The sequence below is a fragment of the Saccopteryx bilineata genome, chromosome 5 (genome assembly GCF_036850765.1).
Source record: "Saccopteryx bilineata isolate mSacBil1 chromosome 5, mSacBil1_pri_phased_curated, whole genome shotgun sequence".
NCBI classification, from domain to species: Eukaryota; Metazoa; Chordata; class Mammalia; order Chiroptera; family Emballonuridae; genus Saccopteryx; species Saccopteryx bilineata.
The window spans coordinates 61,160,755-61,180,240 of record NC_089494.1 but is presented as its reverse complement, the minus strand read 5'-3'; the positions used below and the strand labels follow the sequence as shown (position 1 = coordinate 61,180,240).

The 19,486-nt window shown below is 39.3% G+C and overlaps 1 protein-coding gene across 16 annotated transcripts in view; it reads right to left on the bottom strand.

Moving 5' to 3' along the window:
* ATF2 (activating transcription factor 2) overlaps positions 1-11,350 on the bottom strand; it is a 92,682-nt gene extending 81,332 nt beyond the window's left edge. For 7 of the 16 annotated variants that reach the window (XM_066233241.1, XM_066233254.1, XM_066233243.1 and 4 more), the window contains exon 1: positions 11,196-11,350. The gene's annotated coding sequence lies outside the window, so the exon portion shown is untranslated. Of the gene's footprint in view, positions 1-2,601; positions 2,856-2,898; positions 2,985-10,634; positions 10,815-11,195 lie in introns of those variants that run through there. The other 9 variants (XM_066233245.1, XM_066233249.1, XM_066233253.1 and 6 more) reach the window with 9 other exon arrangements.
* Positions 11,351-19,486: the final 8,136 nt, after the last annotated feature.

The following is a 19,486-nucleotide window of genomic DNA, read 5'->3' as shown; positions in this document are numbered from 1 at the left end:
ATGCATTAAGGAAAGGCAGTGAACCCAGAAGCAAGATGTTACAAGGGGAAATAGTTTCCTCTCACATTATTAGGCCATATATTAACTTCGGATATTTCTCTATTGTACAGACTATTGCAAAGGGGGTTGCACTGTACCTGGAATAAAGTTGGCTGAAATAGCCTTAATGTTTAAAATGTTGATGCAAATACCAGAAGCTAGAGACTCTCATTTAAAGCTGGCAACAAAATTGTTTTATATAGACTGCCTGTTGAAAGCAAAGGGGCCCAAACAAGATATTCAGCTATACAAACGTAACATGGGGACCATAAATGAAGCAGCAATTCAAAGAGCCAGGGGCTCTGTGGGATAATGTAAAGGTTCTCATGTTCTAGGTAGAGATGAATTACTACAACCCTTCTCTAGATACTGGATATGTGTTTCTTAGATTTGGATATAACTAACCTGTGGGTAGTGGATAGGGTCTCTGCTAAAGGGAGCAAACACTGCTAGTGGCAAGTATTCTGTCAGGAAACAGGGCTCAAAAAAGGCAGTGTGAGAAAGGAATTAATTTTCTTTGACATGGACTCAGCAGAGTCAAACATACTCAAAGGCAATCCTAGTTGGAAGGGAGAAGTTGAGTTCTGGCCATATGGGAGGACAGGAGCTAGGCAAAAGGGTGACAAATCTCTCAAGGTAGCAGTGTTCAAAGGGGTGTGTATATTACTGAAAACAACAGACTTTCCAAAAAATACCTAAACCCGTTTTAAGAAAATCAATTTCTGTTTGCTTTCCTAAAATGATCCTCCTACTTTCCTTAAGTCCTCACGCTTCCATATTTCAAAAGAAACCCATCTCTCTCACTCAGATCAAATCTTATTACTACACACTGCCCTAGATTGTAAGAAACTCCATGGAACAAAACAAGGGGATCATTGAAAAGAATAGGGTCTTAAAGTTTCCATTAATCAAGGCACCATTAAACCTCAGACTTGTGACCTTTCCTGTCTTATATTTCTTTTAAAGCAATGCATGGCTTTAAGAATGATGTTTTGCCCTATGTTCTGGAATGCTCAGAATTCAGATATATTCTACAGTGTAATGACAGGAATAAAAACATTTTCATTTCATGACTGCCTCTTCCATTCTCAAACTATTATCCAAAAATCCACTGTCCTGCCAGAGAGCTCCATGAGAACAAAGCAAAGAAATCAGTAAGAAACTTGGAAAAGTATAGTTTATATTTGTTGCAGAGATGATAAGGTGATCAATAAATACTCTAAAATATTAAAATACACTGGATTCAAATAAAATTGTTAGAGAGGTAGAAATTAAAACTTCAGTAAGAAAAAGGAATAACAAAAGTTACCAACTGTTAAAGATAAATTCAAGGGTTTTTTTTATGAGAGAAACAGAGAGACAGACAGAAAGGGAGAGAGGAGAAGCATCAATTCTTCGTTGCAGCACCTTAGTTGTTCAGTGATTGCTTTCTCATATGTGCCTTGATGGGGGGGGGGGGGGCTATAGTAGAATGATCAACCCCTTGCTCAAGCCAGCAACCTTGAGCTCAAGCCAGAGACCTTACTTAGGCTTCAAGCCAGTGACCTGTGGGCTCAAGCTAGTGACCATGGGGTCATATCTATGATCCCATGCTCAAGCCAGTGACCTCGGGTTTCAAACCTGGGTACTCTGATCCCAGGCCAGGGCTCTATCCACTGTGCTACCACTTGGTCAGGCAAGTTTTTTAAAGTAAATATATTAAGATTTTATTGTTACATAATAATACAAACTGTGAAGCTCAGATCACTTGGTCCTGCTCATCTCTTCCCAGTTCAAAGTATATGCCTCTTAATGGCCAGCATTCTTAGTTCTGCAGTTAGGCTCAATGCATTCCAGCTTCAAAACACTCTTGTAGTTTTAGCCTTTTTGCAGAAAATTGGCTTAGCCTGTCCACCATAGCCCCTCAACTTCCTGTCTTAATGTCGCCTTCCCTGCGCGTACAGAGAATCCTTGCCCTTCCTGTACTGGGTTACTTTGTGCAGTTGATGCGTGCCGCACTTACAGAAAGTTAGGCAGGTTTTAGGAACTTCACAATGTTTGCAAGAGCGCTATCAGCAAGGAAAATCAAGTTTGTTTTCTAAAATCAATGGTAGTTCAAAATCACCATGGAGATTGGGCACTTATAAAATAGTGGTATCAATATTTAGAAAGGCCAGAAATTTATATACTTTTTTCAACTTTTAAAGATTAAGTTTCTTTTCAGGTGCATTTGAGTGTAGTAGGTAAAATGTACTTTGTCACCCCCCCCCCCCAAATCCATAGTTTAATTCCTGAAATCTGTGAATAGGTTATGTTACTTTGCAGATGTAAAAACATTATCCTAAAATAGGAAGATTACCTGGGTTATCCGGGGGCTCCAATCTAACTACATGGGCAGAGAACTTTCTCGCTCTGGGGTCAGAGATTCAGCAGCAGCAGCAAGAGATCAGAAGCGTGGGAGAGACGACCTAGCATTACTGGACTGGGGCAGCACCGAAAGCATTGCAGCTTCTAGGAGCAAAGACCAGCCCTGGCTAGCAGTGAGCAAGAAAAGAGGGACCTTAGTCCTACAATTGTACTCACCCAACAATGTGAATGAACCTGGAAGTGAATCTTCCCCAGAGACTCCAAAAAAAAAAGAAAGAAAGAAAGAAAGAAATGCAGCTCTGCCAACATACTGATTTTTGGTTTTGCAAGACCCTAAGCAGATTCAGCTGAGTCCAGCTGGACTTCTGACCTACAAAAACTGTGACAGATTTGTGCTGTTTTAAGATGTAAAGTATGTGGCAATCTGAGATGCAAACTTAGATAGTAGAGTAAAAAATGTTAACGTGTCCAGAAAGATAAATTTGTGTTCCAAGGCTTCAAGGGTATCAGCACCTTATAGACACAGTTTTCTCTGTGCTATAGTTTCCTTGTATCTTGATCAAAGGCCACAAAATTCAAGAATTGATCCTGGAGGTCACCTTGGGAACAGCAAAATGGGCATAATAAGCTTAAACCTAAGAGTTTTGAAAACCTGTAGCTATGAGTTGGTACTTCATTCCCCTTTCAAGGTTAAAGTATCTTTACATATTTCTATGTTAGGAAATTTTAAACAGTAATTTCACTACAGTCCTCCCCACTAAGAAATACTATACCAGTTTCAGGATTGTCAAAAAGAATAAACGAAAACGTTTAAATACATAGTATAGTGCGCAGTATTCATACAGTATCCATTAAGTGTATTAGAAGTTTTACTGTACTTTAACTTTTAACTGTACATTTCCCCAATGTTTAATCAATCCTAATCTTATCACCACCTTTATTTTTAAAGCCAGAAACCAAGAACAACAAGTGTAGTTTAACTCTTAGATTTTTATAATAATCTCTAGTCTAAATGTTATTTGGTACATAAATGTTATTTGGTCCACCAATATAATGAAATCAAACTCTTCAGACATGAGAAAAATATAAGCCCAACTCTAATGAGGAAAGAAGCAGTTTTTAATTTTTCCCCACTCATATCAGATATGACAAGTGTCCATCATACATACTACAACTTCCATGAGTATACTACAAGTTTTGAGGAAATTCCTCAAAGTTAATGGGATACAAAAAAGAGTTATCACAGACTTTTCTCAATATTTTATTCATGAAAGTACATTATTAGTATCTGAATAGTGATGTCAGCCCAGTATCTGAAAATATTCGTTAATAAAAACCAGCAGTGCAATTTTTATGTTAAACTTCATTTTTAAAGTGAATTTTTTTATGCAGAGACCTCTAATCACTAGGTAAAGTAATGTGAGCAAGTTCTTGTTTTATAGTTTAAAATTACCTCAGAACATTAGAAATATATAATTACCAAGAACTTAAAACAGCCTAATGGTTATGAATATGAACAGTGCTAATGCAAGTTTTTACTAGTAATACCATTTTAGATTTGGTAATCATATCTGTTATATGAAATAATGTCCAGTACATTATTTTGCTCAAGGCAGATATATAAAATGTATTTAGTTTTTTTCTTACTAAAAACTTGTCTTTTGTAAAAGTAAACAGAAGACAAATTCACAGTTCCATAAGTACTATATAATTCACAGTCATCATTACTATTAAGAGTACATAAATAATTCTTATTATGAAGAATACACAAATAAAATAGGGTATAAATTATGTACAATTCCCATTACAACATTGGTAAGCTCACCTCTCTTCCTCTCAAAGTATTTCAAAATTGCAGTGAGAGACATTACTACAGAAATAATCCTCAATTAGAAACACCTGTATTTAACAATCACTAAAAATCCTTCCTTACAAACGACAAAAGATACCAGTGACTCTCAACACAGGTGGAGAACTGATCATGTAGTTATATTAGTTGAAGTTACTAAAAAATAAATTATCTCTAGAAATGTGGCATTTTATTTTATTTTTAAAATGTTTATTGTATTGATTTTAGAGAGAGAGAGAGAGGAGAGAAGGAGAGAAGGAGAGACAGGAACACTGATCTGCTCCTGTATGTGCCCTGACTAGGGATCAAACTGCAACCTCTGCACTTTGGGACGATGCTTAACCCAATGTTTTTCAACCAGTGTGCCGTGAGACATGGTCAGGTGTGAGTATAAATACATTTAGAAACTATATTATTAACTATATGTATAATATGTACTGTGTTAAAGTGTCATTTTGGTAGGTGGTGTGCCCCAGGATTCTGTAAATGTAAAAAATGTGCCGCAGCTCAAAAAAGGTGGAAAATTAACCAACTGAGCTATCTGGCTAGGACTAGAACGTGGCATTTTAATTTAATCATCCCTTCCACTATGGTGAGGAAGAAATGAAAGGTCTCTCTGAAATGTTCATAAGTGGGATTGGCAGAACAGAAGAAAATAATAATTGGATTTTATGGAAATCATAATATGACAATTCTACTATCTCAAAATATAGATATGCCATATTTCATGAGCTGTATATAGAAGGAATCTGACTTGGAGAGAAGGGGCATATATGGACAAAATGTGAGATATTCTCTTACATGGATTTTTGAAAATTCTAAGGTGGTAAGTTCTACCACAAACTAAAAATTCCTAGGGAAATCCAACTATACTGACAAAGCTACCAAATAGATGGTTTTTGCATTGTACATCATACACATGCCTAGAAGGGCCGTGATAAGATTATTATTTCTGAATTAACTTTAACAATAATAATTACCACACCATATACTGAGTATTCATTAAATTCCTGACACTATTTTAAACACTGTATATACATTAATTATTTGAATTATCACAACAGGCTAGAAGTTAAATATTATTATTCTTAAAGTTATTAGGAACCCATAAAAATCTGGTTCCTAATAACTACCCTAAAACGGTGGTTACATACGATATGACCGAAAACAATACTGAGGAAACAATAACTCAATTTGGCTATAACATGCATATTCTTTATTTAAGGGTTACCTATATGAAAATGCCATTATGAATTTTTTCCTTAAGTGAGAAGCGGGAGGCAGAGAGACAGACTCCCATATGCACCCCAACCGGTATCTATCCGGCAAGCCCCCTACTGGACGATGCTCTGCCCATCTGGAGCTGTTGCTCTATTGCTCAGCCACAGAGCTATTTTAGCGCCTAAGGTGAGGCCATGGAGCCATTCTTAGCGCCCAGAGCCAACTTGTTCCAACCTAGCCATGGCTGCCAGAGGGGAAGAGAGTTGAGAGAAATAAGGAAGAGGGGAAAGAGTGGAGAAGCAGATGGTTGCTTTTCCTGTGTGCCCAGACCAGGAATCAAACCCGGGACATCCATATGCCGGGCCCATGCTCTACCACTGAGCCAACCATCTAGGGCTGCAAGTAGCTCTTATATTAAAACAAACTAGAATAAGACATCCAACATGTAAACTATGTAAAACTACATAAAAATTAAGAATTATTGTTATTAGACTGTCAAAAAGTTTAGTAATCTTAAGAAAGTCAATGAAATGACAAAATATGAAATATATAATATCTGTCCCAGGACATAGATCACTGTTAGAGAAATAGAGATTGATATGGTCAACTATGTAAATCAAAACACTAAGTAATGCAACTTACTTCTACTAATAATTACTAATTAAGTAATACTTCTTTATTAATAAGCACAACTCCCAAGTTAGTGATATTATGACAACATTGGTACATTCATATTGTTTGTGCAAATTTGCTCAAATGTTTGGGGAGGCAAAAAATTGGCAAGAAACAGTTATATTCTGACCTAGTAATCTCATTTGAGATTAGTATACTATCGAAATAATTCAAAATACGTAGAAAGATATATGACCAGAGATCCTCAATTCAGTGTTAAAATATGCAAAAACTAAAGACAATTAGTTTCATGTTGGGTACTTAAAACTGAGGACACTTTTTAATGTGTCATTTGGTAAATGTCATGTAACCATTAAATATTATAAAGGTTAGCCTGACTGGTGGTGGCACAGTGGCTAGAGCATAGACCTGGGGTGCTGAGGTCCCAGGTTCAAAACCCTGAGGTCACTGGCTTGAGTGTAGGCTCCTCAGCTTGAACGCAAGGTCACTAGTCACTGGCTTGAGCCCAAAGGATGCTGACTTGAGCCCAAGGTCATTGGCTCAGCTTGAGCTCACAGTATGCATGAAAAGCAATCAATGAACTAAAGTGATACAACTATGAGTTGATGCTTATCTCTCTTCCTTCCTGTCTGTCTGTCTCCCTCTCAAAAAAAAAAGTTACAAAGGTTAAATAACATGAGGAAAATGCTAATGTTATAAAAGCAAATAGGCTGGGGCCAGAGGTTGTTCAGGGGAGCAGGCGGCACCTCGCAGGTGGTTTTGGCACCCCAATAGGTCCGTTTTGATGAAAAAAAAGTAAAATAAAACTGTATTATAATTCTGTAAAAACTGTAATATATATGCACAAGTTAAAAGACAACAAAAATAATGAAAACAGTTGGAGCTGACTTCTAATAACAGTATTCTAACAAATGTTCAATAATAAACAAAAGGAAACACACTTGCCTAAACAGCAGAATTAGAAATAAACAAAGCTATAAAATTGAAATATCAGTGGTTTAGGTTTAGTTAGGCAAACTAAAGAACAGTAAGGGCACATATTTATAAACTTAATTATACATGAAAGTAACCATATATTACCAAAATAACCAAAATGCACTTGGCATTTGGCCAAATGGCTTTTGCTAACTACAATCATTCCCACCCTGTCTTTCTCAGTAATCTTGTTGAGACTCTGTGGTAATAAGCTGCTACCATTGTTGGTAGGGTTTTCTAGTCCTCAGATATTAAGACAGAAAAAAATGGTTGAGAACCACTCTCTCTAAGGTACACAATACAGATGTGGATGAATAGGCCTCTCTACAAAACATTGTTTATTTACATCCTTTCTTGTTGTAAAAAAGTTTTTAATTACTTTACTACCACTGCAAAATGCCAAGAAGAAAAAAAAGCATCACTAAATGTACTTAAAAATGTAAATAAAGGCCCTGGCCGGTTGGCTCAGCGGTAGAGCGTCGGCCTGGCATGCGGGGGACCCGGGTTCGATTCCCGGCCAGGGCACATAGGAGAAGCGCCCATTTGCTTCTCCACCCCCTCCCCTCCTTCCTCTCTGTCTCTCTCTTCCGCTCCCGCAGCCAAGGCTCCATTGGAGCAAAGGATGCCGGGGCACTGGGGATGGCTCCTCGGCCTCTGCCCCAGGCGCTAGAGTGGCTCTGGTCGCAGCACAGCGACGCTCCGGAGGGGCAGAGCATCGCCCCCTGGTGGGCAGAGCGTGGCCCCTGGTGGGCGTGCTGGGTGGATCCCGGTCGGGCGCACGCGGGAGTCTGTCTGACTGTCTCTCCCCGTTTCCAGCTTCAGAAAAATACAAAAAAAAAAAAAAAAAAAAAAAAAGTAAATAAATACACCAGTTTCAAGAGGTTAAGAATAAAAACAGCATATAGAGAATATATGTACATATATGATATACATTTACAATATGTAAAATAATTCCAATTATAGTTGGCTTTAAGGATCCATATACTTGCTTATATTTCTATGAAACTATCCCTTATTCTAAATTTTTAATCCTGAGCTTAAGAAACAGAACAAAAGAAATAATATGCTTAGTGGCGTTTTCCCCGTATAGAAACAGGTAAATACCCTCACTACTACCTCATCATTAATAACATTGAGAACTTGCATCATTTTAAATAAGTTCTTAGCTTTAAAGAATAGGGGTGAGTATAGGATAAACACAGAATCACTAAGTTAAACTACTGACTTGACAATGCAAATATTTAGTTTTTTACAGTTCATTCTTTTTTTTAAGCACTTTATTTATTTATTTATTTATTTTAGAGAGGAGAAAAGACTGAGAAAGAGAGAGAGAGAGAAAGGAGGGAGGATCAGGAAGCATCAACTCCCCTATGTGCCTTGTCTAGACAAGTGCAGGGTTTTGAGCTGGCGACCTCAGCGTTCCAGGTTGATGCTTTATCCACTGCACCACCACAGGTCAGGCCTACAGTTCATTTTAATTGCAGGGACTAACATAGCAAGTACTATATGTATGGATTTTTAAAAGAACAATTTGAACACCTAATTATTGATATTCATTAAATGAGAGATTCTATTATTTGCCTAGAGTGACAAACAGTAAGATTCACAAACTTGATCTAACAATTTAATATACCAGCAGAGAACATATAAATCATTAAAACCCAACTTTTCCAAAATACAAAAACTTAGGTAGAAAAAATGTAGATGATTTCTTGAGAGTTAATGCTAGTTATAGAGAGTAGGCATTGATGCACAACAAATATAATAGTTTGATATTCATACAGCTTCCAAATCGTGAATACAATAAAAAGCATCACTGCAAAATATTAAAGAGCTGACATATAGTAATAACCACATCTACTATTATCTTAGCTTAAATACATGAAAGGAATATCCCAAGTATAAAAGTAAATGCAGAAATGTCTGGATACAGCCCTGGCCGGTTGGCTCAGCGGTAGAGCGTCGGCCTGGCGTGCGGGGGACCCGAGTTCGATTCCCGGCCAGGGCACACAGGAGAAGCGCCCATCTGCTTCTCCACCCCCGCTCCTCCTTCCTCTCTGTCTCTCTCTTCCCCTCCCGCAGCCAAGGCTCCATTGGAGCAAAGATGGCCCGGGCGCTGGGGATGGCTCCTTGGCCTCTGCCCCAGGCGCTAGAGTGGCTCTGGTCACGGCAGAGCGACGCCCCGGAGGGGCAGAGCATCGCCCCCTGGTGGGCAGAGCACCGCACCTGGTGGGAGTGCCGGGTGGATCCCGGTGGGGTGCATGCGGGAGTCTGTCTGACTGTCTCTCCCCGTTTCCAGCTTCAGAAAAATACAAAAAAAAAAAAAAAAAGTCTGGATACATGTTTAATAAATCATAATATCATTATCTCCTGTCACTCTAATAAGATGTAAAAGAAAACTTCCAATAAATACAATGAGATGTACAGAAGACATTATGTACCTTAAAAACACATACACAAAAGTCCCTGGAAGCTATTTCCTCAATGACAATTAAAATACAAGCACCTAAGTTCTAAATTACCAAACTACTTTTAAATAATTAAAAACTTAATGACACTAGCATCTTCTCAAAGCAAGATTAAACATGTTTTAGGAAAGCAGCATGCACACCTCTGTAAATTTGGAAGATTCTTATAATTACAAAGACCAGGACTCTTAATTGTAACTCTATCATTGGTGGCCTTAAAGATGCATGAACTTCCTAAATCTGTTTATTGAGCTGCAGAAAGGAATCTATTTTTTTAAAACATACTTTACATTGTTTCTGTAATTTTGAAAAAAGTGTTTACAATGGATTTCTCAAGTCAGTGTAACAAATTTAATTAAGTGATGTAATTGCTATGGTGTCTTTCAAAGCATATGAACTTCTAGGGTTGACTTTTTTAACAAGCTTTTCACCTCCATAGCTTTGGTACAAAGGACCAAGGATACATAGTTAAAGATTATACCTAGAAAGGCTATTATTGACAATTCCAGTGATTATGAATTTCTTCAAATAGAACAAATGTGTTCAGAGGTACAGTTTTTGTTCTGATTTCAAATATATAAATGAAATGTATGCACTGTTACTGTTTCCACGATTTAAAACTCCTAAAAAGTTGATGCTTTCACATTATAATTTAGGGATTAGTCAATAGGCCTAAAGTCCATCAGGAGTAATCCTTTTACTCAATCATATTCACGGTAGTGTTACTCTTGGCTTCACCTGTTGTAAGACTCCCAATTAAGCGAAGACAATTTTATACTACCTAGAGGCACAGTCCCCGGCTTGTCCAGCCTCTCCCTTCTTCCTGTGTCGGTTCAGCGAGCGAACATAGAACCCGAGCACACACATACACACACACACACACTCTGCTCCGGTCCCTGGGGCATCAATAAAAAGCACAGGTTATTTCCCAACAGAAGCTCTGCAGTCCACCCACAGAGGCAAAATATGGGGGGAAATACACGAATCAATATGCACCCACATATCAGCCCCGCCCCACCCGGAAAAAGTAGGGGGTGGCGAGACTGTGAGGGGGCAGAAAGGATGGAAAAGGCCGAGACGTCCAACTCCCAGGTTCTCCATACCATTTGTTCCGTCCTGTTCCACCGCAGCAAGAGACCCCGACCCTGTTTTCAGACGCGCCTCCCCATCTTCATCCCCGCCACCATAACATACACGGTCTCCAGCCACCGGGTCCTGGGTGGGAGACCAGAGCCAGCCCTCTTCCTGCTCAATCCAAGAACTGAAGGGGAGCTCCCTGATCCCTGATCATACCCGACGCGTTGCCCAGGAACCTCTGAAATGACGAGAGGAGATAAACCGAGGGGAGGGGTCTAAGAGGAGCCGTTATTCCTTTTCCCTCTTCGTTAGGAAAGCGCGCGAGCGGGGAGGGGCCGGGACAACGAACACCAGCTACCTAACGGTCCGGCCTGGCCGGCCGGGCTCCTGAAGCCGACGTGGCGCGGCCGCTGAGGTGGCAGCACAGTCACAGCCGCCCCAAGGGCTAGGCACCCAGGCAGGAGCGCCCGAGGTGATGGGAAACGGGGGGGTGGGGACTATGGTGAACGACGTCGCCATGTTAGTGCCTTCTTTCTCCGTATCCCTACAGTATCCAGTCCTGCGGCACTGTCCCCATCACTACTCACCTTTCTAAGTCACTAATCCATGCTTCTTTCGGTCGCCTGGGGGGGGGCTGAGCTCAGCCGTGTTTACAAACTACCCTTGGAGGAAAGGGTTGAACGGCACTTTAAAGGCCACGGGCTCCCACAGGCTTCCGTCCTCTCTCGCGAGATCGGATTGACAACCTTTCTCCCCGCCCCACTCTTGGCACCGCCCCCTTTTCTTCTGTTGCCCCTTCTCTCCATGCAAACGCCCCTTCTCGCCTTCTTTACGGAGTGCCTCCGGGTCAGGTGATCCTTCAGGTTTAAGAAAAGAGGGCGGGACTTCAGGAAGGCAAGGGATGAAGAGGGCGGAAACCAAAGGACACTCACTAGCTGATGATTGGAAAAAGAGCGCGAAGGGCGGTAAGAAGTTTTGGAGGGGGCGGAGCCATGGAGCCAAAAGGAGGTGTCTCATCAGCACAGGACCTGTGTAAGCCTATGATTGGCAGCCGGCTGGAGGCGGAGGCTGTATAGGTGAACTGGAGCAGGTAGAATAGATGCTGAAGTAGCGGGAAGGGGTTGGAGGTATTTGGGGAGGAAAAGCTGTGAGTGGCGGGAGGGAGAGCGTAATCAGCCCCCCCCCAAAGCCGAGCCACGCGAGCCCGCATTTCCGTTTCTGTCAGTTTCCTGCTCGGGCTAGGAAAAAAGGGAAAGCGTAGGGAGGCGCTCGCCTAAACCCACCTTCCGGCTACCGTGAAGCCTGAGAAGGGGAGCTTCGGTTAAGCTGAGGTTTGGAAGAGGCGGAGTTTGACGGAAATAACCCCCAGGTCCCCCATATGCTTGAAGCAAGAAAAAAAAGCGTTTGCTCTGAGTGGTGTTGGTTCGAATTTTACTAAGCTATAGCTGGAACTGATTTTTCCGGCTCCTAAGCTTCTAGTACACTGTATGATATTAGCATATAATTATGTTAAATAACAACAAAAGGAAATACAATGTCTTCTACTATAACACCGTAATTTAAAACAGTGCAAGAACTTGTTTGTAAGAGAATGGTGTATTCTATCTTATCAATTTTCCTTTACTTAATAGTTATAAAGAATATGTATAAATTTTAGTAGAAATAATTTAAAACCTTTAAAACGACTATTTTAGAGAGGACCAAAGGACAACAATTAGAATATGGCATAGAGATGACTTTCTTTCCACAATACTATCCCACTGTTTAATAGGTCTTTGCAATGCCAAAGAAATGTCAAGCTTTGAAAGTAATTGTTTATTTTTTAGGTTATTTATTGATTTTAGAGAGAGTGAGAGAGACAGGTATGTGCCCTGACCAGGGATCAAACCAGCAACTTCTGTAATTTGGGAGGATGCTCTAACCAACTGAGCTATTCCGCCAGGGCTTAAAGTAACTTTAAAATAAGGAGGGAGAGAGGGAGATTGTTTGATTAAATTAACATGAGACAAGAAACCATACAAGATTGGGTAAAAGTAGGTTTACTGTTGAGTACTGAAAAAGTTTATTCTTGTATTATTTTAAAATTAATTATTTTATTATTTATTTGTATTATTTGTCTTATTATAATTGTTATTATTTTGTATTCTTATGATTTATCTTTTAGGTAATGATGGCTGGTAATTTACCTACTTTGCCCACCCTTGTATTTACTTCTCTGACATTGACACAGATAAATTCCTAAAAACTCAGAAATAAGTAGGGTGCTAAAACTATTTCCTAATGTTGCTCTGTGGTTCTGTATACAACTTAAATGTACAAATGTTAAGTGTAGGGATATTGACTGTTCAATAAAGACATACTTGTATAAATTGAAAAGTACGATCAGAATCCTTGTGAAAATTTGCATTAACTATTTTCTAAAGGCAAATTTTTTCAATATCTTGTTTTTCTCTTTATTAAGTGCTGATTTCTAACAAAATTATGAATAAAGTTTATACATAGATTAACAAAATGAACTCAAGAACATTATCTCTAAATCAAAGTGGGACTGAAAAAAAGGCTGGAAGATAATGGGGGATCGTATTTAAGAGTTAATGAACCTGAAATTCAAAATGGTATCTGGCATAAAAGTGAAATTGGAATGGCACTGGACCTTTTAACAGGCTTTTGGCCTATAAACATGTATGTGAGCCAACTGACTCTTCTTTTATAACTAATTTCATTACTCAAGAGACCAGAAAGAAGCCATGTTATTAATTCTGTTTACCTCTCAAATTAAAATGAAAGTACTATTTCTATATAATATCAGTAACATTAAAGTAGGGTTAGTGTAGGGTAACACTAATTATATCAACCAAGTCTCAGTGGCTCAGATTACTAATGATGAACATGATGATGGACAAAATGTGTGACTGACAGACAAATCACAAACTGTTAGGTCTAGAATACATTCACTAATATGGTGCTGCTTCTCTCCATCCCTCAAATTGTCTAATGTGAGAAAAAAAACAAACTATAAATGTTATAGCATTTCAAAATAAATTTGCATCAGGCCCTGGCCGGTTGGCTCAGTGGTAGAGCGTAGGCCTGGTGTGTGGATGTCTCAGCTTTGATTCCCAGTCAGGGCCCACAGGAGAAGCGCCCATCTGCTTCTCCACACCTCTCCCTCTTGCTTCTCTCTCTCTCCCTATGTCTTTTCTCCTCCCTTCCTGCAGCCATGCTCGATTAGAGCAAGTTGGCCCTGGGCGCTGAGGATGGCTCCATGGCCTCTGCCTCAGGAGCTGAAAAATGGCTCTGGTTGCAACGGAGCAAGGGCCCCAGATGGGCACAGCATCGCCCCATAGTGGGCATGCTGCATGGATCCTGGTGGGGATGCATGTGTGAGTCTCCCTCTGCCTCTCCTTCTTCACTAAAATTAAAAAAAAAAAAAAGTTTGCATCAATTGGAGTCTATTTTTTAAAGTTATTTTTCCTTCACTTATATCAAATATTTTAAATTATTTTCTCTAGTTTTGACTAATTTTCAGTTGGCAGTAGTTTTGGTTTTAAATTTCTCCTCCTCTCTACTTCTCCAGTCTATTGTCAAGTAAGTATCTACATAACACACTAGAGGAACATGTTATTTTAAATAAAGTTTTTCAGGAATCTCTTAGACAAGAGAAGAATCATTTACTAATACAAATAATACTCAGATCTGTTGTGACAATGCAATTTTGGCTAATTTTCTAAAAAGAAGGTATAACATGAAATAAAACAAAGAAGATGTAGCCTGACTGGTGGTGGTGCAATGGATAAAGTGTTGACCTGGAACACTGAGATCACTAGTTTGAAACCCTGCACTTACCTGGTCAGGGGACATATGGGAGTTGATGCTTCCTGCCCCCCTTCTCTCTCTTTCTCTCTCTCTCTCCTCTCTAAAATGAATAAATTTTAAAAATTGAAAAAAAAACTTTAATAAAACAAAGAAGCTGTGGAAAAACAGGTGGAAAGGATGCGAATCTGTTCTGTGCATGTTAGCAGCCTGGCAGTTGGTAAAAGGTCTCACTTTACATGTTTCTACTTACACCACAGTTCACTGACTAGCTTTTCTACACATGGAGAAAACATTCAGTGTGGATAAAATGAACGTAGTTAACTATTTTCAGTTCTGATTCTGAGAATTTGAAAGTCTCATAGTTTTCCATATCCTCATTAAAGGCTTTTTAATTTTTTCCTCACTTTTTCATTCTTCAATATCCCCCAAGAGCCTTAATGTTCTCTAGAATCTTCTTAATACACATGCAGGAAACTTCTTCTGGACCCACTTTTTGCCTGTCTTCTTGTTCTATACGTGCAGCTACCCAACTTAATCCTAGGAAAATTAGTGAAGATCTGGTAAATCTTTAAGAATTCAGCATGACTTCTGAATAAAATTGGCATCCTTTGGGTACCAGATGTGCTTGTGTGTTTGTGTGTTATGACAGGTCTGGAAGGAGCAAGCCATGATTATCCACTCACCTGTTATCAGTGAGATGAGATGAGAACAGCATGGCCCTAGGCATTGTAGTTGATTTTTTTGGTAGCTTCTACTTATGGCAGGTGTCTTATATCTGACAGCCCAGGGTCCTCCTGCATATTGCTGAAATGACCTGTGTTACAGTTACCTCTCAGTGCCTGTTCTCACTATGGAAATTTCCATTTAGAGCATTTCAAGTGCAATAGGGACCACTGTCCACCTCCCACCCCCAACCTTTGGTTTCTCAAAATGTTTATTTACTGTGTGTGGCTTTGTGAGGAAAAAATTAGAGGGCTGTATTTATTTTAAGTTTTTTTTTAAATTTTATTTATCCATTTTTAGAGAGGAGAGAAAGAGGGAGAGAGAGAAACAGAGAGAGAGAAGGGGGAAGGAGCTGGAAGCATCAACTCCCATATGTGCCTTGACCAGGCAAGTCCAGGGTTTCGAACAGGCAACCTCAGCATTTCCAGGTCAACGCTTTATCCACTGCGCCACCACAGGTCAGGCCAGAGGGCTGTATTTTTTGTCGTATCATAGCCATTAGTTTATGCCAGCCTCAGTGAGACCAGCCCAGAGACAGAAAATGGAATCTAGGGCTCTATTTTCATCTTTCATATCAATGCCTTCTCCAGTCTCTCTCTCATCCCACTCACTAGAAAGAAAGCTTGTCATAGTTATGTTCTGCTTTACACACACTATAAAATTATCAATAGAAATAAATAATAAAAAGTGAGAACCACTCCTAGGGAAAGAATTTTGTCTGGCATTCCAGTATCTACCCTTCATGGCTAGTCTATTTGTTGATCTGAGGCCCACATAATACCAAAACCATCAATTCCTATACCAGGAACCAAGGAGGGTCTGGTCAAATGGATCCTCCTGGGCCCTTAGATTCATACGCTGCTCTCTCCTGTTACCTTCTTACCTTGGACACAGCCTCTTAGGTTAACTGCCAATCAGATGCTCTGTCTCCACATAGTTCACTAATCACAAAGCCAAGATTTATTGAGCATAAACATGCCAGGCATTGTTCCTGGTGCTCAGGCTACAACTACAAACAAGACAAAGTCCCTTAAGAAGACTATCATGAGGGAGGGGACACATAATACATATGTATACAATAAGAATTCAAATAGTGGTAATAAGTGCTATTGAGAAAATATAGCAAGGTTGTGATAATATGCAGTATTATAAGCTTTTATATGACTTTAGAGGTGACATTTTAGATATTTCAAGAGGTAGATAAATGCTCTGAGCTGTCCTTTAGCTAGCGGTATTAAGGGAATAATGCTGAACTGTCCAGCGGCTGAAAGACTCAGCCAACCTGTAGCTCTTTGAGGAAACAATCCCTGCAACTCTCCTACAAGAGCAGATCCTGGAGTCTCCATGGCTGGGAAGTGCTGACTAAAATTTGTTATTGAATGGCAGCCAACAACCATGGGTCCCCTTAGGAGTCTGCCAAGATCAGTTGTAGGATGTTAGCTCACACTAATAGGTGGAACAATAAAAAACCCTAGGATTTACAAGTGCCCGTGGACCTTAAGTCAATTTCTCTTTTTAATAGTGAAGCTCTCCTGAGAAAGGAGCTATAAGGTACTAAGTTGCTAAGAGATTACTAGCATTGATCAGGAGAAAGAAGTAAATATTCTGACCAGGAGCCTGGGCCAAGTTTTATATTATAAACAGATTGATAACTGAAAGGATGTGACCTCGAGAAATAAAAGATACAGGCATACCTGGGAGATAATGTGGGATTGGTTCCAGACACTGTAATAAAGCAAGTATTGCAGTAAGGTGAGTCATAATCTTTTGCTGGTAGAGGGTCTTGCCTTCACTTTGTAAAACATGCAACACCTGCAAAGTGCAATAAAGTGAAGTTCAATAAAAAGAGGTATCCCTACAGTTGCATTCTTGTATCTGCTTCAGTATTGGATCTGTTGCAATGTGTTCCTTTGGTTGGAGAATATGATGAAAATCTAGCCTCACAGCTATGTAAATGGGAAAAGGAGGACCTTTCTGAAGCCTCTGAAAGTCTTGGAAGTCCTCAGACCACACTTTAAGAATCATGGGATTAGCAGTATACTCCAATAAGAAGGAGAAATCTTCCAATGAATGGACAGCTTGAAAGATAAGGAATCTGAGTCATGGTATGCTGGAAATTGCAGTATTCTCATACAGTGCTTTTAAAAGTTGTTTTTGTGACAGATACAGAGAGAGGGACAAATAGGGACAGACCGACAGGAAGGGAGGGAGATGAGAAGCATCAATTCTTTGTTGCGGCACCTTTGTTGCCCATTGATTGCTTTCTCATATGTGCATTGATAGTGAGGGTGGGGGAAGTCTACAGCAGAGCTAGTGACCCCTTGCTCAAGCCAGCGACCTTGGGCTTCAAGCCATCAACCTTTGGGCTCAAGCCAACGACCATGGTGTCATGTTTATGATCCCACACTCAAGCCAGTGACCCCGTGCTCAAGCTGGGGGAGCCTGTGCTCAAGCCGGTGACCTTGGGGTTTCAACCTTGGGGTTTCAACCAAACTAGGTCCTCTGCGTCCTAGTTTGATGCCCTATTTACTGTGCCACCACCTGGTCAAGCTAAAAGTTTAATATATATACAAAACACCTTGGATCATTGTTAAAATTTATATTCTGATTCAGAAGTCCTGGCATAAGGCTCTAGAACCTGTAGTTCTGACAAGCTCCCAGGTGTTGCCTATGCTACTGATCTGTGGACCTCATGTTCAGTAGCAAAGCTCTGATTTATTAATTATGCTATACACATCAGAAAGCCTATAAATGCATGCACAAGTGAGCTTGTGTGTGTTGGACGCAGTGGGGTGGGGAAAGAAGTTAGGATAAAGATAGGCAGAGAGGAGAGAGGAATGTAATACACTTGTGATTTTTTTTTAAAAAAAGCTATATTTTCTTATAAGTCCTATATAAGTTTTAGGCGCCACTAATTATCTCTACGTCAAAGTAAGTTAAGGCATAATGTTGCTACTGACAGACAGAATCCAACTGCCATATTTGTTGAGACAGAGGATAGCATTAGATCTGAAAAAACAAACTGCCCCTAATAAAGAATTGGGCAAGTTATTTATGAACTTTGTGTATTTGGGACTCAAGTCCTTAATATTATCAGTAGAGTTATACCATGAAATTACTAAGTTTTTAAAAAGATTTTATTTATTCATTTTAGAGAGGAGAGAGATAGAGGAGCAGGAAGCATCAACTCCAATATGTGCTTTGACCAGGCAAGCCCCGGGTTTCGGACCTCAGCATTCCAGGTCGAGGCTTTATCCACTGCACTACCACAAGCCAGGTGAGAATTACTAAATTATTACATGCATAGCATGTAGAAAATTCAACTCAGTTATTATTTCATGTGCAGAAATCCAATGTTTTAAAAGGTTTTGCAGAGGATAGTACTGCAACAATACAAACTTTTTCTCTCCCAAACACTTATCACTCAAATCACATCATACTGACTAAACTTACTTAATAGAATTTAAAACTTACAGCAGAAGTATGAGTATAGTTTATTTGGTTCTCAAATGTTACTTCGTATTTGTTTCCAATTCTTCCTTAAACTTAATTTCAATGGCATTCATTTCTACTCAACTTTAGCCACTCATTAACTTGACCACAGAGTGTAGGTTTACTATAAATTCATGTTATCTGCCTGGAGCTGGGTCCTTACTGCAGTTTTGCATTTCCTTTATTCACATCTACTCCACACCATAAACTATAACTTTCTTTTTAAGTCCACAAGTCTCTAAGATTATACTTCAATTTTTTAATTTAAAATTTTTAACAAAATAATCATTTCCCCCAAATCACTTTTCCTTGTCATTCCTAACATAGTCATACTAAAAATCAAAACATGGACTTTGGAACCAGTGAAAAATATAAATCTGTGTCCTGATTTTGTCACTTAATGGCTCTGTGGTTTTGGCAATTGTTTAACCCCTCTGAGCCAATTTTTCTCTGCATTTTGGAATGTAATCCCAATGCAATAAATTAAACATGTCAACACATTAAAAATAAAAAATAATTTTAAAAATAATTAAAAGATTAAAATAAAAAAGGGTTAAACTATGATTTTTTAAATCCTAATGTAATAAAATAAAAAGGTTTAAAAGAAAATCCCAATTTTACAAGACTGTCATTAGAGTTAAATGACTTATTTAATTTATACACCGTCTCCTCCCCTAATTCCCAAAATCTAGATATCAAATCCTGATACTTTTGTAGACTCTCTTAAAAAAAAAAACACTCGCCACCATCCTAGATGAGGCCCTTGTTACCTCTCAGCAAAGCTACTATAGCAACCACTGATTGTTATTGGCCCTACTCCTCCTACACACTGGTCTTATACCTTTCTTTT